This window comes from Phyllobates terribilis, unplaced genomic scaffold, assembly GCF_046119375.1.
Source record: "Phyllobates terribilis strain yellow unplaced genomic scaffold, ASM4611937v1 Scaffold_377__1_contigs__length_1856515, whole genome shotgun sequence".
Taxonomy (NCBI): Eukaryota; Metazoa; Chordata; class Amphibia; order Anura; family Dendrobatidae; genus Phyllobates; species Phyllobates terribilis.
The window spans coordinates 701,596-723,239 of NW_027363137.1; the positions used below are offsets into that span (position 1 = coordinate 701,596).

At 45.3% G+C, this 21,644-nt stretch overlaps 8 non-coding genes and 2 pseudogenes across 8 annotated transcripts; all 10 read left to right on the forward strand.

Annotated features, from left to right (window-relative positions):
* Nucleotides 1–260: 260 nt before the first annotated feature.
* On the forward strand, nucleotides 261–451 carry LOC141223695 (U2 spliceosomal RNA). The gene has a single exon (XR_012291258.1). It is a non-coding gene; the product is annotated as a U2 spliceosomal RNA (small nuclear RNA).
* Nucleotides 452–1,566: 1,115 nt separating this feature from the next.
* Nucleotides 1,567–1,658, forward strand: LOC141223818 (U2 spliceosomal RNA; annotated as a pseudogene).
* Nucleotides 1,659–2,452: 794 nt separating this feature from the next.
* LOC141223776 (U2 spliceosomal RNA) lies at nucleotides 2,453–2,638 on the forward strand. The gene has a single exon (XR_012291329.1). It is a non-coding gene; the product is annotated as a U2 spliceosomal RNA (small nuclear RNA).
* Nucleotides 2,639–3,753: 1,115 nt separating this feature from the next.
* Nucleotides 3,754–3,944, forward strand: LOC141223705 (U2 spliceosomal RNA). Its single transcript, XR_012291267.1, has one exon. It is a non-coding gene; the product is annotated as a U2 spliceosomal RNA (small nuclear RNA).
* Nucleotides 3,945–5,059: 1,115 nt separating this feature from the next.
* LOC141223697 (U2 spliceosomal RNA) lies at nucleotides 5,060–5,250 on the forward strand. The gene has a single exon (XR_012291259.1). It is a non-coding gene; the product is annotated as a U2 spliceosomal RNA (small nuclear RNA).
* Nucleotides 5,251–6,365: 1,115 nt separating this feature from the next.
* LOC141223698 (U2 spliceosomal RNA) lies at nucleotides 6,366–6,556 on the forward strand. Its single transcript, XR_012291260.1, has one exon. It is a non-coding gene; the product is annotated as a U2 spliceosomal RNA (small nuclear RNA).
* A 1,115-nt stretch (nucleotides 6,557–7,671) lies between these two features.
* Nucleotides 7,672–7,862, forward strand: LOC141223699 (U2 spliceosomal RNA). The gene has a single exon (XR_012291261.1). It is a non-coding gene; the product is annotated as a U2 spliceosomal RNA (small nuclear RNA).
* Nucleotides 7,863–8,977: 1,115 nt separating this feature from the next.
* Nucleotides 8,978–9,168, forward strand: LOC141223700 (U2 spliceosomal RNA). Its single transcript, XR_012291262.1, has one exon. It is a non-coding gene; the product is annotated as a U2 spliceosomal RNA (small nuclear RNA).
* Nucleotides 9,169–10,283: 1,115 nt separating this feature from the next.
* Nucleotides 10,284–10,375, forward strand: LOC141223819 (U2 spliceosomal RNA; annotated as a pseudogene).
* A 794-nt stretch (nucleotides 10,376–11,169) lies between these two features.
* LOC141223780 (U2 spliceosomal RNA) lies at nucleotides 11,170–11,356 on the forward strand. The gene has a single exon (XR_012291333.1). It is a non-coding gene; the product is annotated as a U2 spliceosomal RNA (small nuclear RNA).
* Nucleotides 11,357–21,644: the final 10,288 nt, after the last annotated feature.

The window sequence follows — 21,644 nt, forward strand, 5'->3', positions numbered from 1 at the left end:
CGCCTTAATTGGTTCTCCTCCCTTCCAACGGTGTTGAGGCGGGTGGGAACAGCAGGGGGTGAAGGTGCTGTGTTTAAAGAGGTGGAGTTATGCAGATCTAAAACGCGTGGATTGCAGCAGCAGCAAGCCGAAAAGTGCAGGCATGTAAGGGATCTAGAGGTTGACAACATGTCTTCTTAACGGGAGTCCAGGAGCTCATCTCCACAAATGGACTTTTCAGGATCCTTGGGTGGCTCCGTAGTTTGAAACCAATTCTGGTTATCGCTTCTCGGCCTTTTGGCTAAGATCAAGTGTAGTATCTGTTCTTATCAGTTTAATATCTGATACGTCCCCTATCTGGGGACCATATATTAAATGGATTTTTAGAACAGGGAGATGGAAAAAGAGCTTGCTCTGTCCACTCCACGCATTGACCTGGTATTGCAGTATCTCCAGGACCGGTGCACCCCTTCTTTAATGCAGTTTCTAAAATCAGAAAGAATTGAATTCAATGTTTTTTGTTCATTTTGCTTGTTTGTCGGATTTTGGGATGGACTCTTTGGCTTTGCTTTTCTTCTCCTCATTGGATTTTTCATGTTCAAAGTTGCAGAAGCCAGATTACAAGCTCATTTTGGTTCAACTTCAGCAACTGTGCATTGCATTGCCATGTAATGTGATGCAATGCTATCTTTCTAGCTCTCCCTTTTTACTTCCTTTTGGATAAACAGACATATTAGGCAAGCATTTTGGAGCTTTCACCTAAATAACTACAGGTGGTGAGATAAGCTGCACAATATAATTGACCTTTCAGTATATTGTTGCACACACACCATCTATTTAGCAAATGCCCTTGTTATCAACAGCAGCCTTTTAAACTCACCTGAGCTAACAGGTATGTGCGCTGGTTACTCTGCTGCGCTTAAAATTTCTTTTTTGGTTTGCTACAATGCCTTTTCTGAAACGTTGTCTCCTTCTGCTGGAACACTGACTTCTTTCATTTAATGCCTGCAGACTATAAAAGAGAACCCAACCCAAAAAGTTTGGTTGATTAGTCTGTGGCATTCTGTTAAACTGTTGCTTATGGCGGTCTCTGTGAGCTTCTCAGCGACATTCAGCCAGCCAGGTATCCTGCCTGCAGTAGATGGAATGTGGCAATGGAACGCTGGCTGCGCGTGTCATAATAGGCTCTGAGCCTTTATATACCTGTGCACAGCAGCAGCCACCTTCAGTCTGCTGCTGGACAGCCAGCAGCAGCAGCAGCAGGAGAGGTATGTAATCAGGAGCCCTCCTGCTAAGGGTAGACAGCTGCTCGTTCCACCCCACCCCCCGCCTTAATTGGTTCTCCTCCCTTCCAACGGTGTTGAGGCGGGTGGGAACAGCAGGGGGTGAAGGTGCTGTGTTTAAAGAGGTGGAGTTATGCAGATCTAAAACGCGTGGATTGCAGCAGCAGCAAGCCGAAAAGTGCAGGCATGTAAGGGATCTAGAGGTTGACAACATGTCTTCTTAACGGGAGTCCAGGAGCTCATCTCCACAAATGGACTTTTCAGGATCCTTGGGTGGCTCCGTAGTTTGAAACCAATTCTGGTTATCGCTTCTCGGCCTTTTGGCTAAGATCAAGTGTAGTATCTTTCGAAAAGGCGGTTTTGGATGTTGGCCGCCCTAGTAGATTGATACATTATGCACACTGGGGTTTAGGCGCTTGTTAGTACGCCAGGTGGCTAATATAGTCATCTGGTGGAAAGCATGGCCCCCCAGGATCGACGCCATTGGGCCGGGGAAGATCGAAAGCCCGAAGTGTGAAGTGCCCCAGGAGTGGTGACCCTGGGGTGCCTTAACTCACTGGGATTGGGAACCCCACTTGAGTTTATGGCACATTTGCACAAGCACTTCAAATTTTCTTTCTTCGCACACACCCTTATTCCGGGCCTTCTGGCCTTAGGATGGGGAATTTTTCAATTCCCGGTCGAAGGTCCGGGCAGTATTATACTGTGAAACCTTCACTATTTATTTAATTTCTTTGTCACTGTGTGTCCAATTATTCACGTGTGTCACGTCCTACTAGGATTTTGTCGGGATGCGGTTCCCTTACGGGTTCCTCTCTTGGCAGGTCTAGGGGGGGAGTGTGTGGCCATCAGGTTCCGCTCCCCCCTGAACCCCCCTGGCTCTCCTCTTTCGGGAGGAGAGCGTTGTTGGCTCCCCTCTTCCGGGAGGGGAGCACAGTCTTTAGCTCCCAGTGCCTTGCTCGGGTGAGAACTCGGGCAGGTGCTGGGGGTAAGATTGGGTCGCCTCTGGCTTCGGCTGGAGGTGGCTTTTTGTCCCTGTTCCTCGCTGTGGCCTTTTGGCTCGGAGGGACGGGGAATGGTTTGGGGGACCCTTCTCCTTTTGGAGAGGGTTTCAAGAAGACCAGCATCCTAGTGCACTTTTTTTGTGGCACTTGTCACTTTTTTAAGCGCACTCGGGTTTTGTACACGAATTCGGGCTTTCAAAAAAAAAAAAAAAAAAAAAATCTGTTCTTATCAGTTTAATATCTGATACGTCCCCTATCTGGGGACCATATATTAAATGGATTTTTAGAACAGGGAGATGGAAAAAGAGCTTGCTCTGTCCACTCCACGCATTGACCTGGTATTGCAGTATCTCCAGGACCGGTGCACCCCTTCTTTAATGCAGTTTCTAAAATCAGAAAGAAATGAATTCAATGTTTTTTGTTCATTTTGCTTGTTTGTCGGATTTTGGGATGGACTCTTTGGCTTTGCTTTTCTTCTCCTCATTGGATTTTTCATGTTCAAAGTTGCAGAAGCCAGATTACAAGCTCATTTTGGTTCAACTTCAGCAACTGTGCATTGCATTGCCATGTAATGTGATGCAATGCTATCTTTCTAGCTCTCCCTTTTTACTTCCTTTTGGATAAACAGACATATTAGGCAAGCATTTTGGAGCTTTCACCTAAATAACTACAGGTGGTGAGATAAGCTGCACAATATAATTGACCTTTCAGTATATTGTTGCACACACACCATCTATTTAGCAAATGCCCTTGTTATCAACAGCAGCCTTTTAAACTCACCTGAGCTAACAGGTATGTGCGCTGGTTACTCTGCTGCGCTTAAAATTTCTTTTTTGGTTTGCTACAATGCCTTTTCTGAAACGTTGTCTCCTTCTGCTGGAACACTGACTTCTTTCATTTAATGCCTGCAGACTATAAAAGAGAACCCAACCCAAAAAGTTTGGTTGATTAGTCTGTGGCATTCTGTTAAACTGTTGCTTATGGCGGTCTCTGTGAGCTTCTCAGCGACATTCAGCCAGCCAGGTATCCTGCCTGCAGTAGATGGAATGTGGCAATGGAACGCTGGCTGCGCGTGTCATAATAGGCTCTGAGCCTTTATATACCTGTGCACAGCAGCAGCCACCTTCAGTCTGCTGCTGGACAGCCAGCAGCAGCAGCAGCAGGAGAGGTATGTAATCAGGAGCCCTCCTGCTAAGGGTAGACAGCTGCTCGTTCCACCCCACCCCCCGCCTTAATTGGTTCTCCTCCCTTCCAACGGTGTTGAGGCGGGTGGGAACAGCAGGGGGTGAAGGTGCTGTGTTTAAAGAGGTGGAGTTATGCAGATCTAAAACGCGTGGATTGCAGCAGCAGCAAGCCGAAAAGTGCAGGCATGTAAGGGATCTAGAGGTTGACAACATGTCTTCTTAACGGGAGTCCAGGAGCTCATCTCCACAAATGGACTTTTCAGGATCCTTGGGTGGCTCCGTAGTTTGAAACCAATTCTGGTTATCGCTTCTCGGCCTTTTGGCTAAGATCAAGTGTAGTATCTGTTCTTATCAGTTTAATATCTGATACGTCCCCTATCTGGGGACCATATATTAAATGGATTTTTAGAACAGGGAGATGGAAAAAGAGCTTGCTCTGTCCACTCCATGCATTGACCTGGTATTGCAGTATCTCCAGGACCGGTGCACCCCTTCTTTAATGCAGTTTCTAAAATCAGAAAGAATTGAATTCAATGTTTTTTGTTCATTTTGCTTGTTTGTCGGATTTTGGGATGGACTCTTTGGCTTTGCTTTTCTTCTCCTCATTGGATTTTTCATGTTCAAAGTTGCAGAAGCCAGATTACAAGCTCATTTTGGTTCAACTTCAGCAACTGTGCATTGCATTGCCATGTAATGTGATGCAATGCTATCTTTCTAGCTCTCCCTTTTTACTTCCTTTTGGATAAACAGACATATTAGGCAAGCATTTTGGAGCTTTCACCTAAATAACTACAGGTGGTGAGATAAGCTGCACAATATAATTGACCTTTCAGTATATTGTTGCACACACACCATCTATTTAGCAAATGCCCTTGTTATCAACAGCAGCCTTTTAAACTCACCTGAGCTAACAGGTATGTGCGCTGGTTACTCTGCTGCGCTTAAAATTTCTTTTTTGGTTTGCTACAATGCCTTTTCTGAAACGTTGTCTCCTTCTGCTGGAACACTGACTTCTTTCATTTAATGCCTGCAGACTATAAAAGAGAACCCAACCCAAAAAGTTTGGTTGATTAGTCTGTGGCATTCTGTTAAACTGTTGCTTATGGCGGTCTCTGTGAGCTTCTCAGCGACATTCAGCCAGCCAGGTATCCTGCCTGCAGTAGATGGAATGTGGCAATGGAACGCTGGCTGCGCGTGTCATAATAGGCTCTGAGCCTTTATATACCTGTGCACAGCAGCAGCCACCTTCAGTCTGCTGCTGGACAGCCAGCAGCAGCAGCAGCAGGAGAGGTATGTAATCAGGAGCCCTCCTGCTAAGGGTAGACAGCTGCTCGTTCCACCCCACCCCCCGCCTTAATTGGTTCTCCTCCCTTCCAACGGTGTTGAGGCGGGTGGGAACAGCAGGGGGTGAAGGTGCTGTGTTTAAAGAGGTGGAGTTATGCAGATCTAAAACGCGTGGATTGCAGCAGCAGCAAGCCGAAAAGTGCAGGCATGTAAGGGATCTAGAGGTTGACAACATGTCTTCTTAACGGGAGTCCAGGAGCTCATCTCCACAAATGGACTTTTCAGGATCCTTGGGTGGCTCCGTAGTTTGAAACCAATTCTGGTTATCGCTTCTCGGCCTTTTGGCTAAGATCAAGTGTAGTATCTGTTCTTATCAGTTTAATATCTGATACGTCCCCTATCTGGGGACCATATATTAAATGGATTTTTAGAACAGGGAGATGGAAAAAGAGCTTGCTCTGTCCACTCCACGCATTGACCTGGTATTGCAGTATCTCCAGGACCGGTGCACCCCTTCTTTAATGCAGTTTCTAAAATCAGAAAGAATTGAATTCAATGTTTTTTGTTCATTTTGCTTGTTTGTCGGATTTTGGGATGGACTCTTTGGCTTTGCTTTTCTTCTCCTCATTGGATTTTTCATGTTCAAAGTTGCAGAAGCCAGATTACAAGCTCATTTTGGTTCAACTTCAGCAACTGTGCATTGCATTGCCATGTAATGTGATGCAATGCTATCTTTCTAGCTCTCCCTTTTTACTTCCTTTTGGATAAACAGACATATTAGGCAAGCATTTTGGAGCTTTCACCTAAATAACTACAGGTGGTGAGATAAGCTGCACAATATAATTGACCTTTCAGTATATTGTTGCACACACACCATCTATTTAGCAAATGCCCTTGTTATCAACAGCAGCCTTTTAAACTCACCTGAGCTAACAGGTATGTGCGCTGGTTACTCTGCTGCGTTTAAAATTTCTTTTTTGGTTTGCTACAATGCCTTTTCTGAAACGTTGTCTCCTTCTGCTGGAACACTGACTTCTTTCATTTAATGCCTGCAGACTATAAAAGAGAACCCAACCCAAAAAGTTTGGTTGATTAGTCTGTGGCATTCTGTTAAACTGTTGCTTATGGCGGTCTCTGTGAGCTTCTCAGCGACATTCAGCCAGCCAGGTATCCTGCCTGCAGTAGATGGAATGTGGCAATGGAACGCTGGCTGCGCGTGTCATAATAGGCTCTGAGCCTTTATATACCTGTGCACAGCAGCAGCCACCTTCAGTCTGCTGCTGGACAGCCAGCAGCAGCAGCAGCAGGAGAGGTATGTAATCAGGAGCCCTCCTGCTAAGGGTAGACAGCTGCTCGTTCCACCCCACCCCCCGCCTTAATTGGTTCTCCTCCCTTCCAACGGTGTTGAGGCGGGTGGGAACAGCAGGGGGTGAAGGTGCTGTGTTTAAAGAGGTGGAGTTATGCAGATCTAAAACGCGTGGATTGCAGCAGCAGCAAGCCGAAAAGTGCAGGCATGTAAGGGATCTAGAGGTTGACAACATGTCTTCTTAACGGGAGTCCAGGAGCTCATCTCCACAAATGGACTTTTCAGGATCCTTGGGTGGCTCCGTAGTTTGAAACCAATTCTGGTTATCGCTTCTCGGCCTTTTGGCTAAGATCAAGTGTAGTATCTGTTCTTATCAGTTTAATATCTGATACGTCCCCTATCTGGGGACCATATATTAAATGGATTTTTAGAACAGGGAGATGGAAAAAGAGCTTGCTCTGTCCACTCCACGCATTGACCTGGTATTGCAGTATCTCCAGGACCGGTGCACCCCTTCTTTAATGCAGTTTCTAAAATCAGAAAGAATTGAATTCAATGTTTTTTGTTCATTTTGCTTGTTTGTCGGATTTTGGGATGGACTCTTTGGCTTTGCTTTTCTTCTCCTCATTGGATTTTTCATGTTCAAAGTTGCAGAAGCCAGATTACAAGCTCATTTTGGTTCAACTTCAGCAACTGTGCATTGCATTGCCATGTAATGTGATGCAATGCTATCTTTCTAGCTCTCCCTTTTTACTTCCTTTTGGATAAACAGACATATTAGGCAAGCATTTTGGAGCTTTCACCTAAATAACTACAGGTGGTGAGATAAGCTGCACAATATAATTGACCTTTCAGTATATTGTTGCACACACACCATCTATTTAGCAAATGCCCTTGTTATCAACAGCAGCCTTTTAAACTCACCTGAGCTAACAGGTATGTGCGCTGGTTACTCTGCTGCGCTTAAAATTTCTTTTTTGGTTTGCTACAATGCCTTTTCTGAAACGTTGTCTCCTTCTGCTGGAACACTGACTTCTTTCATTTAATGCCTGCAGACTATAAAAGAGAACCCAACCCAAAAAGTTTGGTTGATTAGTCTGTGGCATTCTGTTAAACTGTTGCTTATGGCGGTCTCTGTGAGCTTCTCAGCGACATTCAGCCAGCCAGGTATCCTGCCTGCAGTAGATGGAATGTGGCAATGGAACGCTGGCTGCGCGTGTCATAATAGGCTCTGAGCCTTTATATACCTGTGCACAGCAGCAGCCACCTTCAGTCTGCTGCTGGACAGCCAGCAGCAGCAGCAGCAGGAGAGGTATGTAATCAGGAGCCCTCCTGCTAAGGGTAGACAGCTGCTCGTTCCACCCCACCCCCCGCCTTAATTGGTTCTCCTCCCTTCCAACGGTGTTGAGGCGGGTGGGAACAGCAGGGGGTGAAGGTGCTGTGTTTAAAGAGGTGGAGTTATGCAGATCTAAAACGCGTGGATTGCAGCAGCAGCAAGCCGAAAAGTGCAGGCATGTAAGGGATCTAGAGGTTGACAACATGTCTTCTTAACGGGAGTCCAGGAGCTCATCTCCACAAATGGACTTTTCAGGATCCTTGGGTGGCTCCGTAGTTTGAAACCAATTCTGGTTATCGCTTCTCGGCCTTTTGGCTAAGATCAAGTGTAGTATCTGTTCTTATCAGTTTAATATCTGATACGTCCCCTATCTGGGGACCATATATTAAATGGATTTTTAGAACAGGGAGATGGAAAAAGAGCTTGCTCTGTCCACTCCACGCATTGACCTGGTATTGCAGTATCTCCAGGACCGGTGCACCCCTTCTTTAATGCAGTTTCTAAAATCAGAAAGAATTGAATTCAATGTTTTTTGTTCATTTTGCTTGTTTGTCGGATTTTGGGATGGACTCTTTGGCTTTGCTTTTCTTCTCCTCATTGGATTTTTCATGTTCAAAGTTGCAGAAGCCAGATTACAAGCTCATTTTGGTTCAACTTCAGCAACTGTGCATTGCATTGCCATGTAATGTGATGCAATGCTATCTTTCTAGCTCTCCCTTTTTACTTCCTTTTGGATAAACAGACATATTAGGCAAGCATTTTGGAGCTTTCACCTAAATAACTACAGGTGGTGAGATAAGCTGCACAATATAATTGACCTTTCAGTATATTGTTGCACACACACCATCTATTTAGCAAATGCCCTTGTTATCAACAGCAGCCTTTTAAACTCACCTGAGCTAACAGGTATGTGCGCTGGTTACTCTGCTGCGTTTAAAATTTCTTTTTTGGTTTGCTACAATGCCTTTTCTGAAACGTTGTCTCCTTCTGCTGGAACACTGACTTCTTTCATTTAATGCCTGCAGACTATAAAAGAGAACCCAACCCAAAAAGTTTGGTTGATTAGTCTGTGGCATTCTGTTAAACTGTTGCTTATGGCGGTCTCTGTGAGCTTCTCAGCGACATTCAGCCAGCCAGGTATCCTGCCTGCAGTAGATGGAATGTGGCAATGGAACGCTGGCTGCGCGTGTCATAATAGGCTCTGAGCCTTTATATACCTGTGCACAGCAGCAGCCACCTTCAGTCTGCTGCTGGACAGCCAGCAGCAGCAGCAGCAGGAGAGGTATGTAATCAGGAGCCCTCCTGCTAAGGGTAGACAGCTGCTCGTTCCACCCCACCCCCCGCCTTAATTGGTTCTCCTCCCTTCCAACGGTGTTGAGGCGGGTGGGAACAGCAGGGGGTGAAGGTGCTGTGTTTAAAGAGGTGGAGTTATGCAGATCTAAAACGCGTGGATTGCAGCAGCAGCAAGCCGAAAAGTGCAGGCATGTAAGGGATCTAGAGGTTGACAACATGTCTTCTTAACGGGAGTCCAGGAGCTCATCTCCACAAATGGACTTTTCAGGATCCTTGGGTGGCTCCGTAGTTTGAAACCAATTCTGGTTATCGCTTCTCGGCCTTTTGGCTAAGATCAAGTGTAGTATCTGTTCTTATCAGTTTAATATCTGATACGTCCCCTATCTGGGGACCATATATTAAATGGATTTTTAGAACAGGGAGATGGAAAAAGAGCTTGCTCTGTCCACTCCACGCATTGACCTGGTATTGCAGTATCTCCAGGACCGGTGCACCCCTTCTTTAATGCAGTTTCTAAAATCAGAAAGAATTGAATTCAATGTTTTTTGTTCATTTTGCTTGTTTGTCGGATTTTGGGATGGACTCTTTGGCTTTGCTTTTCTTCTCCTCATTGGATTTTTCATGTTCAAAGTTGCAGAAGCCAGATTACAAGCTCATTTTGGTTCAACTTCAGCAACTGTGCATTGCATTGCCATGTAATGTGATGCAATGCTATCTTTCTAGCTCTCCCTTTTTACTTCCTTTTGGATAAACAGACATATTAGGCAAGCATTTTGGAGCTTTCACCTAAATAACTACAGGTGGTGAGATAAGCTGCACAATATAATTGACCTTTCAGTATATTGTTGCACACACACCATCTATTTAGCAAATGCCCTTGTTATCAACAGCAGCCTTTTAAACTCACCTGAGCTAACAGGTATGTGCGCTGGTTACTCTGCTGCGCTTAAAATTTCTTTTTTGGTTTGCTACAATGCCTTTTCTGAAACGTTGTCTCCTTCTGCTGGAACACTGACTTCTTTCATTTAATGCCTGCAGACTATAAAAGAGAACCCAACCCAAAAAGTTTGGTTGATTAGTCTGTGGCATTCTGTTAAACTGTTGCTTATGGCGGTCTCTGTGAGCTTCTCAGCGACATTCAGCCAGCCAGGTATCCTGCCTGCAGTAGATGGAATGTGGCAATGGAACGCTGGCTGCGCGTGTCATAATAGGCTCTGAGCCTTTATATACCTGTGCACAGCAGCAGCCACCTTCAGTCTGCTGCTGGACAGCCAGCAGCAGCAGCAGCAGGAGAGGTATGTAATCAGGAGCCCTCCTGCTAAGGGTAGACAGCTGCTCGTTCCACCCCACCCCCCGCCTTAATTGGTTCTCCTCCCTTCCAACGGTGTTGAGGCGGGTGGGAACAGCAGGGGGTGAAGGTGCTGTGTTTAAAGAGGTGGAGTTATGCAGATCTAAAACGCGTGGATTGCAGCAGCAGCAAGCCGAAAAGTGCAGGCATGTAAGGGATCTAGAGGTTGACAACATGTCTTCTTAACGGGAGTCCAGGAGCTCATCTCCACAAATGGACTTTTCAGGATCCTTGGGTGGCTCCGTAGTTTGAAACCAATTCTGGTTATCGCTTCTCGGCCTTTTGGCTAAGATCAAGTGTAGTATCTTTCGAAAAGGCGGTTTTGGATGTTGGCCGCCCTAGTAGATTGATACATTATGCACACTGGGGTTTAGGCGCTTGTTAGTACGCCAGGTGGCTAATATAGTCATCTGGTGGAAAGCATGGCCCCCCAGGATCGACGCCATTGGGCCGGGGAAGATCGAAAGCCCGAAGTGTGAAGTGCCCCAGGAGTGGTGACCCTGGGGTGCCTTAACTCACTGGGATTGGGAACCCCACTTGAGTTTATGGCACATTTGCACAAGCACTTCAAATTTTCTTTCTTCGCACACACCCTTATTCCGGGCCTTCTGGCCTTAGGATGGGGAATTTTTCAATTCCCGGTCGAAGGTCCGGGCAGTATTATACTGTGAAACCTTCACTATTTATTTAATTTCTTTGTCACTGTGTGTCCAATTATTCACGTGTGTCACGTCCTACTAGGATTTTGTCGGGATGCGGTTCCCTTACGGGTTCCTCTCTTGGCAGGTCTAGGGGGGGAGTGTGTGGCCATCAGGTTCCGCTCCCCCCTGAACCCCCCTGGCTCTCCTCTTTCGGGAGGAGAGCGTTGTTGGCTCCCCTCTTCCGGGAGGGGAGCACAGTCTTTAGCTCCCAGTGCCTTGCTCGGGTGAGAACTCGGGCAGGTGCTGGGGGTAAGATTGGGTCGCCTCTGGCTTCGGCTGGAGGTGGCTTTTTGTCCCTGTTCCTCGCTGTGGCCTTTTGGCTCGGAGGGACGGGGAATGGTTTGGGGGACCCTTCTCCTTTTGGAGAGGGTTTCAAGAAGACCAGCATCCTAGTGCACTTTTTTTGTGGCACTTGTCACTTTTTTAAGCGCACTCGGGTTTTGTACACGAATTCGGGCTTTCAAAAAAAAAAAAAAAAAAAAAAATCTGTTCTTATCAGTTTAATATCTGATACGTCCCCTATCTGGGGACCATATATTAAATGGATTTTTAGAACAGGGAGATGGAAAAAGAGCTTGCTCTGTCCACTCCACGCATTGACCTGGTATTGCAGTATCTCCAGGACCGGTGCACCCCTTCTTTAATGCAGTTTCTAAAATCAGAAAGAATTGAATTCAATGTTTTTTGTTCATTTTGCTTGTTTGTCGGATTTTGGGATGGACTCTTTGGCTTTGCTTTTCTTCTCCTCATTGGATTTTTCATGTTCAAAGTTGCAGAAGCCAGATTACAAGCTCATTTTGGTTCAACTTCAGCAACTGTGCATTGCATTGCCATGTAATGTGATGCAATGCTATCTTTCTAGCTCTCCCTTTTTACTTCCTTTTGGATAAACAGACATATTAGGCAAGCATTTTGGAGCTTTCACCTAAATAACTACAGGTGGTGAGATAAGCTGCACAATATAATTGACCTTTCAGTATATTGTTGCACACACACCATCTATTTAGCAAATGCCCTTGTTATCAACAGCAGCCTTTTAAACTCACCTGAGCTAACAGGTATGTGCGCTGGTTACTCTGCTGCGCTTAAAATTTCTATCTTGTGTGATACCATCTGCTGAGCTGTGTATCTAATCCTCTCCTGTGTGATACTGTCTGCTGAGCTGTGTATCTAATCCTGTCCTGTGTGATACAGTCCGCTGAGCTATGTATCTAATCCTCCCCTGTGCGATATTGTCTGCTGAGCTGTGCATCTAATCCTATCCTGTGTGATACTATCTGCTGAGCAGTGTATCTAATCCTATGCTGTGTGATACTGTCTGCTGAGCCGTGTATCTAATCCCGCCCTGTGCGATACTGTCTGCTGAGCCGTGTATCTAATCCACTCCTGTGTGATACTGTCTGATGAACTGTGTATCTAATCCTATCCTGTGTGATACTGTCTGCTGAGCCGTGTATCTAATCCACTCCTGTGTGATACTGTCTGCTGAGCTGTGTATCTAACCCCGCCCTGTGCGATACTGTCTGCTGAGCCGTGTATCTAATCCACTCCTGTGTGATACTGTCTGATGAACTGTGTATCTAATCCTATCCTGTGTGATACTGTCTGCTGAGCCGTGTATCTAATCCCGCCCTGTGTGATACTGTCTGCTGAGCCGTGTATCTAATCCACTCCTGTGTGATACTATCTGCTGAGCTTTGTATCTAATCCTGTGCTGTGTGATACTGTCAGCTGAGTTGTGTATCTAATCCTATCCTGTGTGATACCATCTGCTGAGCTGTGTATCTAATCCTTTCCTGTGTGATACTGTCTGCTGAGCTGTGTATCTAATCCTCTCCTGTGTGATACCGTCTGCTGAGCCGTGTATCTAATCCTCTCCTGTGTGATACTGTCTGCTGAGCTATGTATCTAATCCTCTCCTGTGTGATAATGTTTGCTGAGCTGTGTATCTAATTCTTTCCTGTGTGATACTGTCTGCTGAGCTGTGTATCTAATCCACTCCTGTGTGATACTGTCTGCTGAGCCGTGTATCTAATCCACTCCTGTGTGATACTATCTGCTGAGCTTTGTATCTAATCCTGTGCTGTGTGATACTGTCAGCTGAGTTGTGTATCTAATCCTATCCTGTGTGATACCATCTGCTGAGCTGTGTATCTAATCCTTTCCTGTGTGATACTGTCTGCTGAGCTGTGTATCTAATCCTCTCCTGTGTGATACCGTCTGCTGAGCCGTGTATCTAATCCTCTCCTGTGTGATACTGTCTGCTGAGCTATGTATCTAATCCTCTCCTGTGTGATAATGTTTGCTGAGCTGTGTATCTAATTCTTTCCTGTGTGATACTGTCTGCTGAGCTGTGTATCTAATCCTCTACTGTGTGATACTGTCAAGTGAGCTGTGTATCTAATCCTCTCCTGTGTGATATTGTCAGCTGAGCTGTGTATCTAATCCTGTCCTGTGTGATACTGTCTGCTGAGCAGTGTATCTAATTCCATCCTGTTTGATACCATCTGCTGATCCGTGTATCTAATACTCTCCTGTGTGATACTGACTGCTGTGCTGTGTATCTAATCCTATGCTGTGTGATACTGTCTGCTGAGCTGTGTATCTAATCCTATGCTGTGTGATACTGTCTGCTGAGCTGTATCTCTAATCCTACCCTGTGTGATACTGTCTGCTCAACCGTGTATCTAATCCTCTCCTGTGTGATACCATCTGCTGAGCAGTGTATCTAATCCTCTCCTGTGTGATACCGGCTGCTGAGCTGTGTATCTAATCCTCTCCTGTGCGATACTCTCTGCTGAGCTGTGTATCTAATCCTTTCCTGTGTGATACTGTGTGCTGAGCTGTGTATCTAATCCTCTCCTGTGTGATACTGTCTGATGAGCTGTGTATCTAATCCTCTCCTGTGTGATACTGTCTGCTGAGCTGTGTATCTAATCCTATCCGGTGTGATACTGTCTGCTGAGCAGTGTATCTAATCCTCTCCTGTGTCATACTGTCTGCTGAGCTGTGTATCTAATCCTCTCCTGTGTGATACTGTCTGATGAACTGTGTATCTAATCCTATCCTGTGTGATACTGTCTGCTGAGCCGTGTATCTAATCCACCCGTGTGATACAGTCTGCTGAGCTGTGTATCTAATCCTATGCTGTGTGATACTGTCTGCTGAGCTGTGTATCTAATCCTCTCCTGTGTGATACTGTCTGATGAACTGTGTTTCTAATCCTCTCCTGTGTGATACTGTCTGCTGAGCTGTGTATCTAATCCTCTCCTGTGTGATACAGTCTGCTGAGCTGTGTATCTAATCCTATCCTGTGTGATACTGTCAGCTGAACTGTGTATCTAATCCTCTCCTGTGTGATACTGTCTGCTGAGCTGTGTATCTAATCCACTCCTGTGTGATACTGTCTGATGAGCTGTGTATCTAATCCTCTCCTGTGTGATAATGTCTGCTGAGCTGTGTATCTAATCCTCTCCTGTGTGATACTGTCTGCTGAGCTGTGTATCTAATCCTATCCTGTGTGATAATGTCTGCTGAGCTGTGTATCTAATCCTCTCCTGTGTGATACTGTCTGCTGAGCTGTGTATCTAATCCACTCCTGTGTGATACTGTCTGATGAGCTGTGTATCTAATCCTATCCTGTGTGATAATGTCTGCTGAGCTGTGTATCTAATCCTCTCCTGTGTGATACTGTCTGCTGAGCTGTGTATCTAATCCTCTCCTGTGTGATACTGTCTGATGAGCAGTGTATCTAATCCTCTCCTGTGTGACTCTGTCTGCTGAGCCGTGTATCTAATCCTCTCCTGTGTGATACTGTGTGCTGAGATGTGTATCTTATCCTATCCTGTGTGATACTGTTTGATGAGCTGTATATCTAAACCTGTCCTGTGTGATACCGTCTGCTGAGCAGTGTATCTAATCTTATCCTGTGATACTGTCTGCTGAGCTGTGTATCTAATCCCCTCCTGTGTGATTCTGTCTGCTGAGAAGTGTATCTAATCCTATGCTGTGTATCTAATCATCTCCTGTGTGATAATGTCTGCTGAGCCGTGTATCTAATCCTATCCTGTGTGATACTGTCAGCTGAGCTGTGTATCTAATCCTATCCTGTGTAATACCATCTGCTGAGCAGTGTATCTAATCCTATCCTGTGTGATACTGTCTGCTGACCTGTGTATCTAATCCTCTCCTGTGTGATACTGTCTGCTGAGCCGTGTATCTAATCCTCTCCTGTGTGATACTGTGTGCTGAGCTGTGTATCTAATCCTCTCCTGTGTGATAATGTCTGATGAACTGTGTATCTAATCCTGTCCTATGTGATACTGTCAGCTGAGCTGTGTATCTAATCCTCTCCGGTGTGATACTGTCTGCTGTGTCATATATCTAATCCCGCCCTGTGCGATACTGTCTGCTGAGCCGTGTATCTAATCCACTCCTGTGTGATACTGTCTGATGAACTGTGTATCTAATCCTGTCCTATGTGATACTGTCAGCTGAGCTGTGTATCTAATCCTATCCTGTGTGATACCATCTGCTGAGCTGTGCATCTAATCCTCTCCTGTGTGATACTGTCTGCTGAGCTGTGCATCTAATCCTGTCCTGTGTGATACCGTCTGCTGAGCTATGTATCTAATCCTTTCCTGTGTGATACTGTCTGCTGAGCTGTGTATCTAATCCTCTCCTGTGCGGTACTGTCTGCTGAGCCGTGTATCTAATCCTCTCCTGTGCGATACCGTCTGCTGAGTAGTGTGTCTAATCCTTTCCTGTGCGATACTGTCTGCTGAGTAGTGTGTCTAATCCTCTCCTGTGCGGTACTGTCTGCTGAGCCGTGTATCTAATCCTCTCCTGTGCGATACCGTCTGCTGAGTAGTGTGTCTAATCCTTTCCTGTGCGATACTGTCTGCTGAGTAGTGTGTCTAATCCTTTCCTGTGCGATACTGTCTGCTGAGCTGTGTATCTAATCCTCTCCTGTGTGATACTGTCTGTTGAGCCGTGTATCTAATCCTATCCTGTGTGATACTGACTGCTGTGCTGCGTATCTAATCCTATGCTGTGTGATAGTCTGCTGAGCAGTGTATCTAATCTTATACTGTGTGATACTGTCTGCTGAGCTGTGTATCTTTCTTCTGCTGGTTGTTCGCCTTTTTTTTGTTGTTCTGGGAGACATCCGTCGTTTGGGTCGTTCTCCAAGTTGGGATCTGCCGTGCCTGAGGAGGAGAATTTTTCCGGTGATTTGGAAAGAGTTTGGACGGATGTGCGTGGTAATCTTCAGGAGGCCAACAGAAAATCTAAAGACTACTTTGATAGGAAACGACAGGAGGTTTTGTTCGCTGTTGGTGACATGGTTTGGTTGTCCTCTAGGAATCTGCGGTTGAGGATTCCTTCTAAGAAATTGGGTCCCAAGTTTGTAGGGCCCTTTAAGGTGCTTCAGGTTGTCAACCAATCTGCTGTTAGGTTGGAGGTTCCTACCTCCTGGAGAATTAATCCGGTCTTTCATGTCTCTCTGTTAAAAAAAGCTGTTGTGTCGGATGGTGACGCCTCTGCCTCTGTTCCTCCGGTGGTGGAGGACGGGGAATATGAAATTTCTCGCATCCTTGACTCTAGACGGTATAGAGGTAGTTTGCAGTATCTTGTGGCCTGGAAAGGTTTCGGACCCGAGGATAACTCTTGGGTGAGGTCAGATGATGTTTCCGCGTCCAGACTTATCAGAGCGTTTCACAGGAGATTTCCTGACAAGCCTGGTCCTAGGGGATCCGGAGGATCCTCTTAGAAGGGGGGGTACTGTTAGAACCTTGCTGTTAGGTTTTTTTTCCTTTGCTGGTCACATGACCTTGTTGGCCTATTTAATCCTTCTCCGCCCTTCTGGCTTTGCTGGACTTCATTGTATATCTACTTTCTAGCTAGCCTGTGCTCTGTATCTAGCTCTGTTAGTTTGCTTGGTCTACGGACCTCTATGTTCTATCTATTTTGTTTGTTCGTCTGTCTGCTACTATTTCTGTTAGGAGGTGTCCCATATTCCTCCCAGTCCTTAGTACTTGTAGGGATTCCCTCCCCACATCTATAGGTCTCCGTACAGACTAGATTAGGACTTTAGCAGGTCTGATCGCAGGATCAGGTTCCCTGTTACATCGTAGGGATTCAGCTGAGTCCTATAGTAGGGACAGATCTCCTCTCTTTCCTTAGCTTTGGTAGCAGAACATAACAGATAGGGCCTTCTCTTTGGAGATCACTCTCCCTGGACGCTGGGACCTCCGTGACTCCTAGCCCTGGTACTGTAGTCAGCGTTTGGTGAACCTGGGACCTGTAGTCCTCCAGGGGTTCCGGTGGTTCCTACTGGGAATAAAGGGTCCCTGTAGGTGCAGACCCGGTGTCCGGTATATATATCGGGGTGAGCCTGGTATGCTCCTCTGCCCCCTTGCTACTTCTTCCTTCTTCTCTCTGCCTTTGGCCCACCCAAGGCCCTCACTAGGCTTTCAAACGTGCTGTAGGCCTTGGCTCGCCTAAGCAAAGCAGCCAGCTCGCTGCCTCTTCTCTGCTCTCTGAGCATCAGCACACTCTCTGCTCAATTCTGAGCTGTGTTCCGCTCTGTATCTGAACACTAATCTGAAACTAGAACTCTAATCTGAGCTGCCTAGCTCCACCCTCCCTATGTATATCCCTGACGGGATCCCTCTGCTGGTCTGAGGTGGTAGGGTGGAGGTGTGTGAATGTGTGAGGGCCTCTTGTGGAGAAGTCCATCCATGCACCCTTCTGGGTTCTTTAGCACCAGTGCGTAGCAGGGCGCCACAGTTTCCTATCACTAAGCCAGTTCTTAACCCACATACATATATTTTCCCCTATCCCCATTGTTCTCATTTTATGTATCAACCTTTTGTGTGGAACCGTATCAAAAGCTTTTGAAAAGTCCATATACACAACATCCACTGCATTTCCTTGGTCCAGTCCCGAACTTGCCTCCTCATAAAAACTGATCAGATTAGTCTGACAGGAACGGTCCCTCGTAAACCCATGTTGATATTGGGTCGTGAGGTTATTCTTCTTCAGATACTCTAGTATAGCATCTGTTAGGAAACCCTCCAGGATTTTACCCACAGTAGAGGTTAAGCTTACTGGCCTACAATTTCCAAGTTCAGTTTTTGTCCCCTTTTTGAACATTGGCACCACATTTGCTATACGCCAGTCCTGTGGTACAATAGCAAAAAGAACTTCGGCACTCCATACATGAAAATATAAGAAATATTGTATCTAGACTAATGTCACTTTGAAAAATGAAGGTTTTTTGCGCATAATTTGGCCAATTTATGTGTGCCCATCAACCACGACAAGGTCACCTTCGTATGATGGGAAACTACGCTATGCTACCACTGGATATGCCACTCTTGGGCTGTAAGCCTGTATGGACAATATGTCTCTGCTTGGGCTTTTAACCTACAATGTATGGGCTGGTAGAGCTAGTTAAAACCACCTGTGACTGAATGGGAGGGACACATGGTCAGAAAAAAGGCTGTCAAACTTCTAATAGTGTGAACACGTACCTGCTGCAATGCTCCAGGAGCGGGATCCCAAAAATGATTAATAGAAAAAAGAGAGGGGTCGCTCACTGGTCTATTCGGGTGCTCTGAAGAAAAGAGTAATCTCAATAGCAAAAAGAACTTCGGCACTCCATACATGAAAATATAAGAAATATTGTATCTAGACTAATGTCACTTTGAAAAATGAAGGTTTTTTGCGCATAATTTGGCCAATTTATGTGTGCCCATCAACCACGACAAGGTCACCTTCGTATGATGGGAAACTACGCTATGCTACCACTGGATATGCCACTCTTGGGCTGTAAGCCTGTATGGACAATATGTCTCTGCTTGGGCTTTTAACCTACAATGTATGGGCTGGTAGAGCTAGTTAAAACCACCTGTGACTGAATGGGAGGGACACATGGTCAGAAAAAAGGCTGTCAAACTTCTAATAGTGTGAACACGTACCTGCTGCAATGCTCCAGGAGCGGGATCCCAAAAATGATTAATAGAAAAAAGAGAGGGGTCGCTCACTGGTCTATTCGGGTGCTCTGAAGAAAAGAGTAATCTCAATAGCAAAAAGAACTTCGGCACTCCATACATGAAAATATAAGAAATATTGTATCTAGACTATTGTCACTTTGAAAAATGAAGGTTTTTTGCGCATAATTTGGCCAATTTATGTGTGCCCATCAACCACGACAAGGTCACCTTCGTATGATGGGAAACTACGCTATGCTACCACTGGATATGCCACTCTTGGGCTGTAAGCCTGTATGGACAATATGTCTCTGCTTGGGCTTTTAACCTACAATGTATGGGCTGGTAGAGCTAGTTAAAACCACCTGTGACTGAATGGGAGGGACACATGGTCAGAAAAAAGGCTGTCAAACTTCTAATAGTGTGAACACGTACCTGCTGCAATGCTCCAGGAGCGGGATCCCAAAAATGATTAATAGAAAAAAGAAAGGGGTCGCTCACTGGTCTATTCGGGTGCTCTGAAGAAAAGAGTAATCTCAATAGCAAAAAGAACTTCGGCACTCCATACATGAAAATATAAGAAATATTGTATCTAGACTAATGTCACTTTGAAAAATGAAGGTTTTTTGCGCATAATTTGGCCAATTTATGTGTGCCCATCAACCACGACAAGGTCACCTTCGTATGATGGGAAACTACGCTATGCTACCACTGGATATGCCACTCTTGGGCTGTAAGCCTATATGGACAATATGTCTCTGCTTGGGCTTTTAACCTACAATGTATGGGCTGGTAGAGCTAGTTAAAACCACCTGTGACTGAATGGGAGGGACACATGGTCAGAAAAAAGGCTGTCAAACTTCTAATAGTGTGAACACGTACCTGCTGCAATGCTCCAGGAGCGGGATCCCAAAAATGATTAATAGAAAAAAGAGAGGGGTCGCTCACTGGTCTATTCGGGTGCTCTGAAGAAAAGAGTAATCTCAATAGCAAAAAGAACTTCGGCACTCCATACATGAAAATATAAGAAATATTTTTGGGATCCCGCTCCTGGAGCATTGCAGCAGGTACGTGTTCACACTATTAGAAGTTTGACAGCCTTTTTTCTGACCATGTGTCCCTCCCATTCAGTCACAGGTGGTTTTAACTAGCTCTACCAGCCCATACATTGTAGGTTAAAAGCCCAAACAGAGACATATTGTCCATACAGGCTTACAGCCCAAGAGTGGCATATCCAGTGGTAGCATAGCGTAGTTTCCCATCATACGAAGGTGACCTTGTCATGGTTGATGGGCACACATAAATTGGCCAAATTATGCGTAAAAAACCTTCATTTTTCAAAGTGACATTAGTCTAGATATAATATTTCTTATATTTTCATGTATGGAGTGCCGAAGTTCTTTTTGCTATTGAGATTACTCTTTTCTTCAGAGCACCCGAATAGACCAGTGAGCGACCCCTCTCTTTTTTCTATTAATCATTTTTGGGATCCCGCTCCTGGAGCATTGCAGCAGGTACGTGTTCACACTATTAGAAGTTTGACAGCCTTTTTTCTGACCATGTGTCCCTCCCATTCAGTCACAGGTGGTTTTAACTAGCTCTACCAGCCCATACATTGTAGGTTAAAAGCCCAAGCAGAGACATATTGTCCATATAGGCTTACAGCCCAAGAGTGGCATATCCAGTGGTAGCATAGCGTAGTTTCCCATCATACGAAGGTGACCTTGTCATGGTTGATGGGCACACATAAATTGGCCAAATTATGCGCAAAAAACCTTCATTTTTCAAAGTGACATTAGTCTAGATACAATATTTCTTATATTTTCATGTATGGAGTGCCGAAGTTCTTTTTGCTATTGAGATTACTCTTTTCTTCAGAGCACCCGAATAGACCAGTGAGCGACCCCTCTCTTTTTTCTATTAATCATTTTTGGGATCCCGCTCCTGGAGCATTGCAGCAGGTACGTGTTCACACTATTAGAAGTTTGACAGCCTTTTTTCTGACCATGTGTCCCTCCCATTCAGTCACAGGTGGTTTTAACTAGCTCTACCAGCCCATACATTGTAGGTTAAAAGCCCAAGCAGAGACATATTGTCCATACAGGCTTACAGCCCAAGAGTGGCATATCCAGTGGTAGCATAGCGTAGTTTCCCATCATACGAAGGTGACCTTGTCGTGGTTGATGGGCACACATAAATTGGCCAAATTATGCGCAAAAAACCTTCATTTTTCAAAGTGACATTAGTCCAGATACAATATTTCTTATATTTTCATGTATGGAGTGCCGAAGTTCTTTTTGCAATTGAGATTACTTTTTTCTTCAGAGCACCCGAATAGACCAGTGAGCGACCCCTCTCTTTTTTCTATTAATCATTTTTGGGATCCCGCTCCTGGAGCATTGCAGCAGGTACGTGTTCACACTATTAGAAGTTTGACAGCCTTTTTTCTGACCATGTGTCCCTCCCATTCAGTCACAGGTGGTTTTAACTAGCTCTACCAGCCCATACATTGTAGGTTAAAAGCCCAAGCAGAGACATATTGTCCATACAGGCTTACAGCCCAAGAGTGGCATATCCAGTGGTAGCGTAGCGTAGTTTCCCATCATACGAAGGTGACCTTGTCGTGGTTGATGGGCACACATAAATTGGCCAAATTATGCGCAAAAAACCTTCATTTTTCAAAGTGACATTAGTCTAGATACAATATTTTTTTATATTTTCATGTATGGAGTGCCGAAGTTCTTTTTGCTATTGAGATTACTCTTTTCTTCAGAGCACCCGAATAGACCAGTCCTGTGGTACAGACCCTGTTATTATGGAATCTTTAAAGATTAAAAATAATGGTCTATCTATGACGTTACTTAATTCCTGCAGTACTCGTGGGTATATCCCATCCGGGCCCGGGGATTTGTCAACTTTAGTGATTTTTAGA